Source organism: Peromyscus leucopus, chromosome 20 (genome assembly GCF_004664715.2).
Source record: "Peromyscus leucopus breed LL Stock chromosome 20, UCI_PerLeu_2.1, whole genome shotgun sequence".
In the NCBI taxonomy this organism is placed as follows: Eukaryota; Metazoa; Chordata; class Mammalia; order Rodentia; family Cricetidae; genus Peromyscus; species Peromyscus leucopus.
Genome location: NC_051080.1, coordinates 42693879 through 42703053, shown reverse-complemented (window position 1 = coordinate 42703053; position 9175 = coordinate 42693879).

Here is a 9175-nt window from a genome sequence, read left to right as displayed (position 1 = left end):
CTTGTAGTGGGCCCGGGAGAGCAGCGTAGGCTTCTTGCCTTCTACAAGCGGGCTGAGGATTCTCTGGCTTGCCTGGGACAGCAGTCACAAGCAGGCAAAGCCCAGCTCCGTCGTCCGCTGTCAGCAGCTCCAAGCTCCCAGTGCCAGCAGCGATTCCCATGACTCACACCAGCTGCAGCTTGCCGCAGCTTCCTGGAGCTCTCAGTAGCTGCGGCTAGCAGCCCCCACCCGTTGTTCCCCTCTGGGTTCTCTGGCTGCTGGCTGTCCCTGGCGTCTCCAGCCCCAGCTGCGGGCCACTTTCAGTGCCGACCGGCGGCGTTTCATGTCACCAGCTCAGCCTGTTCTAAGACAGCCACCTCCAGTGGGCAAAATAAAACCATGACTACAACTTATGCTGGAGTAAAAGGGACCGTGTAGAAAGGGGGAGCACTATGAGTGTGCGATGTCCACAGGGGAGAGGCCCCCCTCTGGAACGGAGCCGGGTTATAAGAAAGAACTGTAGAGGGCAGGATCATCCACTGAAGAGGGAAGTCAACTGGGGTCTGGTCCAGAACGGAATCTGGAACAGCTAAAGTGAAAGTATCCCTTATTATTATTTTTAATTAAAAATTTTCAAATTACATTTATTTGTTTATTTGTGTGTGTGTGTGTGTGTGTGTGTGTGTGTGTGTGTGTGTGTGTGGTGGTCGGAGGACAACCTGCAGGAGCTGGTTCCTTCTTTTACCCTGTGGTCCCGGGGACTGAACTCAGGTCCTTCGTCTTGAAAGCAAACACCGTTTCTCTCTGAACCATGTTCTCACCCAAAAAGGAAAAGTGTCTCCGGGAGACTGGGACAGCGGTGGCTTTCAAAGACAGAATAAAGAAAAATACAAAGCACCTATCGGCTGTGTCAAGCCCTTCTACCCTGTCTCCAGACCGAAGCTCCTCAGATTACAGTGCAGCTTTACACTTTGATATGTACCGTGATCACAGAAGCAGGCTTAGATGATAAAACAATATCTTACTATGTTATCGAAGAGAGCTAGGACTTTGAGGGACAAATGAAGAAATATAGGCCTTGTCCTTATTTATAGCCTGAGGAATCGTATATGTGAAGGTGTTTTATAAGTATTGATATGAATCAAAGAGACAGACTGAGAGATGTATCTAAGAAAGGGATCAAAGGATGTGTCTTTTGGAATCATGGATCCTTGGAGTGGTAGTGGTTGACTGAAGTGCTACCTAGATAAGGACTGTGAACTACCACCCAACAGAAAGAAAACACACTGGACAGGGATCGATTGGTAATGCCTACTGTGGTGCAAGTCTGTTTTTGTGAAGACAGAGGTTAATGCTCAATATTCCTGATGCAAGAAACAGCCTGGGCAAGAATTGAGAATGGGCATGTGTGTTTGAAAATAGTTGGGAGACTGGGTTGAGACAAGAATGGTGTCAGACAAGCAGACAGATAATGGATGACAAACAGAAGCATTTAATTCTACCCTGACAAGGCCATATGCAATCCTGTGAATGCAAGAGAGGAATGCACCAACAGAACTAAGTGGGTCCTCGGGGGTGGTGTGTGTGTGTGTGTGTGTGTGTGTGTGTGTGTGTGTGTGTGTAGGAGCTGACTGGTGGCAGGGTGGATAGGTGAAATGCTCGACCCCTCACCCCTCTGGGGCACACTGGTTTGTCTATTTTATGTATTGCATCTTTGAGACTAGTGTTTTGACTTTGAAGTTTCTTGCTTAAGCCAACTTGAAAATAATGACGCAGCAGAGAAGGCTCTATGAAGATTCTTATTTCATGAGTTTGGCTCTTTGGGGCTTTGATTCAGGTTAATCAATTGTATGAGGCTAGAGTTGACTACTGTTTCAGAGAGTGAATAGTCTCCAGCCAAGGAAATACATGATAAATAGTATAAAAATTGTATTTGTTTTGGAATTTAGACTCATTAAATTAATCTTTTAAGTTATAAATTTTATAAGGGTAGGAAATTATGTCCATCTTGTTTACTTAGGACGGTGCCTGGAACAGAGACACTGTTCAGCGTTCCCCTCACAGCCACACGTAACCATTAGAAAAACTGTGCTGCAAAGAAGAGAAGTCTCAGCCTCACTTCTGTATAAACAATGAGCATGCGTTATTTCACCCACCCGGGAGGTCAAAGATACCCTTGAATCCAGGCTCAGCACAGTTAGCAGCTGGGTGACGTCATCAGTCATGACATCATGATTTGCTGGGTGCCCTTACACTGGCTTCTTCCTGAGATGGAGGCTCCTTGTGCGCTAGGATGGCTACATACGGTGGGCAAGTCACACACTTCCTTGCCAAAGACACCAGAAGAGGAGAAACCTTCACCCCCAGATAGACATAGTTTTAATTCCCATTTCCATCCTCATCAGTGTGAAGAATGAATACCTTGTATGAATTGGCTCTGAGCTCAAATCCACTCTGTCCCTGGAGCTTGGGCTGTGCTCATTCACTCTGGTATTTGAGGAGGGAGGATTAGATACATGAACAATACTAAAGTCAAGTATAAAAGAAACAAAGGAGCAGGGCGTTGGTGGCGCACACCTTTAATCCCAGCACTCGGGAGGCAGAGCCAGGCGGATCTCTGTGAGTTCGAGGCCAGCCTGGGCTACCAAGTGAGCTCCAGGAAAGGCGCAAAGCTACACAGAGAAACCCTGTCTCGAAAAAAACCAAAAAATAAATAAATAAATAAATAAAAATAAAAAAATAAAAATAAAAGAAACAAAGGAAAACTCATCCATGTGGGATATTTGTTACTTACTGTGTGGTGTGAGGGCCAACCTCACCTGGGACCTTTTTAAAATGTAAAATCTCGTGGGTAACCTCAAGTCCACCAAATAAGCCTATTTTAACAAGATGACTTACATGCAAGTGACATTCGAGAGACATTGCTCCGAGATCTACACGTGAACCCTTTGGGGGGTTTGTCACGGAGAGCAGATGAATAGGTACCTTTTCTTCAAGACTCCTTTGTTCAGAATCAACTCTAGGGGAACTGCTCCTGGGCTCCCATGGCATTCTGTCTCCACTTCTATCATTTATCTTCTTCACATTGCACTATATGTAGATGCTTAAATTACTGTAGAATCAGGGCCGACTCAGAAGTTAAGAGTACATATTGTTCTTGCACAGCTCACAACTACCTGGAACTCCAGTTCCAGGGGATCTGACACCCAATACCATGATTCCTGTAGGCACATACACAGACACATAAATTTAAAGAAATATATCTTTAAAAATCAGACTCGCCGGGCGGTGGTGGCGCACGCCTTTAATCCCAGCACTCGGGAGGCAGAGCCAGGCGGATCTCTGTGAGTTCGAGGCCAGCCTGGGCTACCAAGTGAGCTCCAGGAAAGGTGCAAAGCTATGCAGAGAAACCCTGTCTCGAAAAACCAAAAAAAAAAAAAAAAAAAAAAAAATCAGACTCATAATAAAGGATCTGTGATATAAAAATTATCATTGAAGCCTCAAGCTCTTGGCTTGGTACCAAGTCATACTTGGTGAGTTCCCATCTGTCCATCCAATCATTTAGTTCATAGACCTTACAGGGATAATTGTGATGTATACACACACGTGGTTCTGAGTGCTCAGCAGTGAACAAGGTGGATCAAGTCCATCACTTTAGGAAGCCTAAGTTCTAGTTAGATAAGTATTTTAAATTATATTATTTGTTATAGGTTCTTGTGGAGTGAATGAATTAATTCAGCAAGTATGTATTGAGTACCTTCTGCACATCGGAGACTGTTCTAGCTACTGCTGTGACCCCAGTGAATACACACAGATGCTGATCCCCGTCTCTGTAGTTGTTGGGAAGACACTGGTGAGTAATACATAGGCAAACTGCTCACTATGTTAGGAGAGCACGCGTGCTATGGAATAAGCAGAGCAGTTCAAGGGGAGAATCAGGTAGACTGAGCCATGGAATTGCAATTTTAAATAGAATACATGGGGTGGGCTTCGCCGAAGAGATGACAGCTTGTGTTCTGTGGGGTCTCGGAGGATGATGGTGCCACAGGAAAAATAATAATGTTCCAGATATGGCTCAAACATTGTGTGTGTGTGTGTGTGTGTGTGTGTGTGTGTGTGCGCGTGCACACACACACGAACACACACTCTCCTGGAATGGAGTTACAGTTGGTAGTTGTGAGCCACTGGACCTGGGTGCTAGAAGCCAAACTTAGGGCCCCTGGACAAGCAGTACTCACTCTTAATTGCTGAATCATTTCTCCAGCCTTTCAAAAATATTTTTAATGGAGGCAAGATTACAAGTTAGTTGGGTTTGTAGAGCTGGGGCTTTGGTGAAATGTCCAAAGAGAAATGTCCTAGAGACAATGCAAAATGTAGGTCTGGAATCTTATCAGCCAGAGTGGATGTCCCTTAGACATCTTTGGTATGGAATGTAAATCTAAAAGTGAGAGTCATGATATAGAACTGGTTTATCAGGGAAAGAATCCAGAACGAAAACACCAGGAGTTCATGGCTGAGCCTTGGAGAATGTCTCTAATTACAGGGTTGAAGAAGAAGATGTCTTTGTCTTGCCCAGAAACATTACTGTGTGATTGATTGAGGTCAGTAGCAGAAGAAACAAACAAGATAATTTTCGGTATTATCTTTTCTCTGTACTGATCATAGATAAAAGAGAAGTATATTTCCTACCAGAGAAGAGATGAATGTATGAAGTATGGGCTGGAGAAATTTTAATACGCCTATGAAAGTCTGTGATAAGTAAAAATTAGTCATAGGCGTGAGTGTCTAGACAAGTTCAAATTGGTCAGGATGGAGCCTGTCCAAGGCACTGCCTTTTCCTTTAGTCTATGGCATAGACCTGGTGGCAGAACACCATTGCTGAGCCAGCCTAGATGTGGATGCTGGCCCAAGTAATGGCATCTCCCCAGTCTAGCCATTCAATCCTTGGGTCTGGTTTCATGGGGCTGCCTCGGGGATGAAATGCAGTTGTACTTGATATTTTCTTTGAATTGGTGATGCAACCTCACCTCTGCCCAGGGTATCTGGTTTTCCTCCCTCCCTGTCCTTTGTGATTGGACTAGTCAGTTCCTTTAAGTTATTCCCCGGTTCTCTGAGGCAATTCTGCCTTTATGTCTTTATCCCTCTCAAATATATCCTCAGGGTGTAGTAAGAAAATCACAAATGTGAGTTACTGACACTCGTAGCATAATAGAAGATATTTCCTGGAATTCATTTGTTCATCTATTTAACAAATATTTTTTGAGTGACTATTTTGTGGACAGACATTGTTTTATGTCTTAGAAGTAGGCATTGTATTATATCTAATATACTGTATTAGAAATACAGTAGTGAAAAGTGACATTTCTGGCATTCATGAAATATGTAGATGAAGTTTGCATAATAAGAAAGTGCTAAGTAAGAATAACTTATAGTCTTTGGGGTTGTTAAAAAAGTGTAGTGGGGAGTTCTAAGAAGAGGACAACCTTGTGTGATGACTAATCTTGGTTGTTACTTGACCCACTTGGGAAGAGGGAGATTCAGGAATTGCCTCCATCAAATTCCCCCTATGGTTCTCTGTGGAGTATTTTCTTGATTGATGATTGATGTGGGATGCCTCAGCCCCCTGTAGGTGGTCCCATGCTTAGGCAAGTGAGCCTGGGTTGGAAAGGTTGGGAGGTGAGGATGGGAGCTAGTCAGTGAGTAGTGCTCCTTTGTGATCTCGGCTTCAGTCTGCCTCCAGGTTCCTGCCTGTCTCTCTGACAGACTGTTGCCTGGAAGTGTAAGGTGCAATATAAACCCTTTCCTCCTTGAGATGCTTTTAGTTATAGTGTTTCCTGCAGCAGCAGAAACCAAGCAAGAGCAGCTTGGAAGCAAGAACGATGGGTTGCAATAGTCCACATGCCCATGCATCAGGCTCTGGTACTCAGTGAGGTGATGCAGGAAAGCAGAAGAACCTGTAAGAGGTGGATTGTGTTTGGAGATCTTCAAGTCATAAAACAAGACATCTTCCTCTTCACACCCCATGTCACAGTGGGGCCCAGGCGCAGGCTGGTTAGTCACGGCCAAAAGCCGACAAAAGCCGACAAAACTGTGGGTAAACACTGAGTAAGCCTTTCCTCTCTTTAAGGCAATTCATCTAATTTATGTGACAGTAATGGAAAGCTGACACAAGGCAGAGAAAAGAGAGCGTGTTGATGGAGAAGCAGGAGCCGGAGAGGAGCCTGGAGTGGTCAACAGCAACCAACCATGAGGACCCACTAAACGCTCATTCTGAGGGTCTGAAGAGCTCCAGCTGGTTTCGCAGCCTGGTCTCAGAGTTCCTGTGTTAGAGTCCTCTCCCAACCTCTGCTTCCAGCGCCGGAATGCAGGTACGCACCACTGTGCCCATCTTCGGCTAATGGTTTTAACCCGGGGATTGCCATGATCAGATTCGTATTTTAGAAAGACTGGATTTGGCACTTTTGAGAAAGAAAGGACTGGCAGCTTTGAGACAAGTCAGGAGTCAACTTCGGTCATCCCAGCAGCAATCCATGGTGACCTGAACTGTCATACTGTCGGAGTGAAGATAAAGGGATGGAGTGATGAACTGCGTAGGAGGAATATGTGTTTGGCCGAATGGGGTCAGGGCCAGAATGAGGAGTGAGGAATGCCTGAATGAGATACCCCTAATGGGAGGACTATGACTCTGTGACCCAGGTCTGCAGCACAGACATTGTTGGGGTGTGAGATGTGTGTTCATACACCTAAAATCACATTATGCAAACATCCGCCTACCCCCGTGTCTACCTTTCAGCATGTGCCAGCATTCATTCGCACGCACTTGTTCAGGGAGGATTTTGTCATGCAGGGACCAGAAGGGCCTGTGAGCTGCATATTTTCAGAGTCTAGCAAAGGACCACAGATGGTTTCCCAGAAGTATTTAGGGTATCGGCTGTTTTCACCTGGATGATGACTTGAGTCCAATCCTCAGCCACTCACAATATGACATTTTTTACCTTTATGTAATTTCTGTTCCCTCAAATCCCGTTTTTCACCTCTTTTTTTTTTTTTTATAGTGCAAAGAGCTGGCAGCTGGAAGTCTCTTAACAGCATGACATACTGAATTGAATTAGCCTTTTATTACTGTTTATATCTAAGCACTGTGTAACACACAAACATGGGTGCACACACACACACACACACACACACACACACACACACACACACACACTTACACGGTGTAAAAGTAAAGTTGAGGATGGTGGTAGCTATATTCCTAGCTAGTAGGGAGGCTGAGACAGGAGAATTGAAGTCCAGAAATTGAAAGCCAGCCTGGGCATCATCAACTTTGTCTAAGACCCAAAAATGTAGGCACATCTTAAAATTGAAAAAGAGAACAAACCTTCCAGGTACCTCCCTTTGTCAGTCCTGCTGTGCAAACATCGGAACTGTTAGCAGGTATGTTCTGATGTGCACCATCCTAAATGTGACTAGTAATCAGTTAGTTATGTTTTAAGGGTCTCACAAATTACGTTGCAATGAAGGACGCCTAACTCTGCACACAGAGAGCATTTGAAGAACAAATGAGAGCATTTGACAATGCAGTGAGCTTTCAAAGAAAACTGTGCACCTAGTCTGCCTTAGATGGTTCCAGAGCTTCTCTCAGGAAACTCTTTATGTACACACGCCCCTGCTTCTCTTGGGGCTGCCAGCACAGCTGCCCCTGCAGCGCTGAGCTGCAAAAGCCTTGCCTGTGACTGTGACGGCTACCCCGGTCCTGACAAAATCATCCCCAGGCCTTCTTAGCTTGCATCCTCAGCCCCTTCGCTGACACATTGCCTAATAGACCAGGCCCTGGGTTCACTGCCCAGCACCACAAATAATAAACAGTTAAACATGAAAACATTAGGTAAAGCACTTGGGAGGGGGCACTAATCCAGGGCTCCAAATTTAGGTCTCCCATGCCTCCTGCTGGGGTTCCCATGGAGTGGTGGCTTTCCCCACAGTCCCAGAACCTAGACTGAGTCTAGATTCTTACCATTACCGCTGCCCAGAGTATTTATAACAACAAACAAACAATCAGGAAGTTGGATTCTCTCTTGTATAACAGTATACAAGTCTGAACCTTTGTGCTTTCAACAGACCCCTTTTGAATAAAAGGCTCTGTGAGGCAGGAAATAGACTTCTGTTTCAAATGAGTTCCTCGGTTACTAGCAGTGATAACCACATCCAAGGCTAAGACAATAAAATGGAATCGTTCTTCAATTCAAGGACAAACACAATGTCAGGCTTAGTGGTATTTGGAAGACGTATCTCTAGCAAAATAGTGGCTTATCTCTGCATGTTTTCAGCTAATGGATAGTCGTGAACCGTGGCCGGAAGAGTTTTGTGGCCCTGGAATGACAAGAAAACCAAATTTGTTTTCTGGCTGTTGTTTTCTTTTTCTTCTTCCTCAAGGGCCTCCAGTGGCCGAGCCGTATGCTGTGAAGAGTGAAGGGGGTGGGCTGTGAATTCGAAAATCCAGCAGAGAGTGCAGTTCACATGACCCCCAGGGGACAGTGGAAGGTATTCATGTGCCAAGTTCATTTGTGAAGCCTGATGTCCTTACAACTGGCAGACTGGGGCACAGGGCCTCGGTGGTGTTTCCCAAGAGTCTATTTTACTTGCTGTGGCAAGGACAAGGTAGACAGAGAATTAGATACATGGTACGAATTTATCACTGGACACTGTAACTAAAGCCTGACGTGAATATTAGGCTTCCGGCTTGCACTGCCTGCCTGCCTTAGGCTACAGAAGAGAAGAACTCCTGGGTTGAGGATTTGAGAAATGGAATCACACCTGTGGTGTGTGTGTGTGTGTGTGTGTGTGTGTGTGTGTGTGTGTGTGTGTGTGTACAGTCCTGAGGAGGCCAGAGGAGGATTCCCTGGCGATGGAGTTACAGGCGGTTGTGAGCTGCCTGCTGTGGGTACTGAGAACGGAGCTTCAGCCTTCTACAAGAGCAGCAAGTGATCCTAGCCACTGAGCTTCCTCTCCAGCCTGGTGCTTGGCTTTCCCTTTAGGGGGTGGGGAGTGCTGGAGTTGGAGCCTAGGGTCCCACAAGCCCCTGAGTTGCACTCCCAACTTCTCAGGAGTTCTTACAGTGTGATCTGGGGCATCACTGGGGACCCGATGAATCAGAGGCTGTGGGAGTGGGGTCCCAGGCTGTGCTTCAACAGGC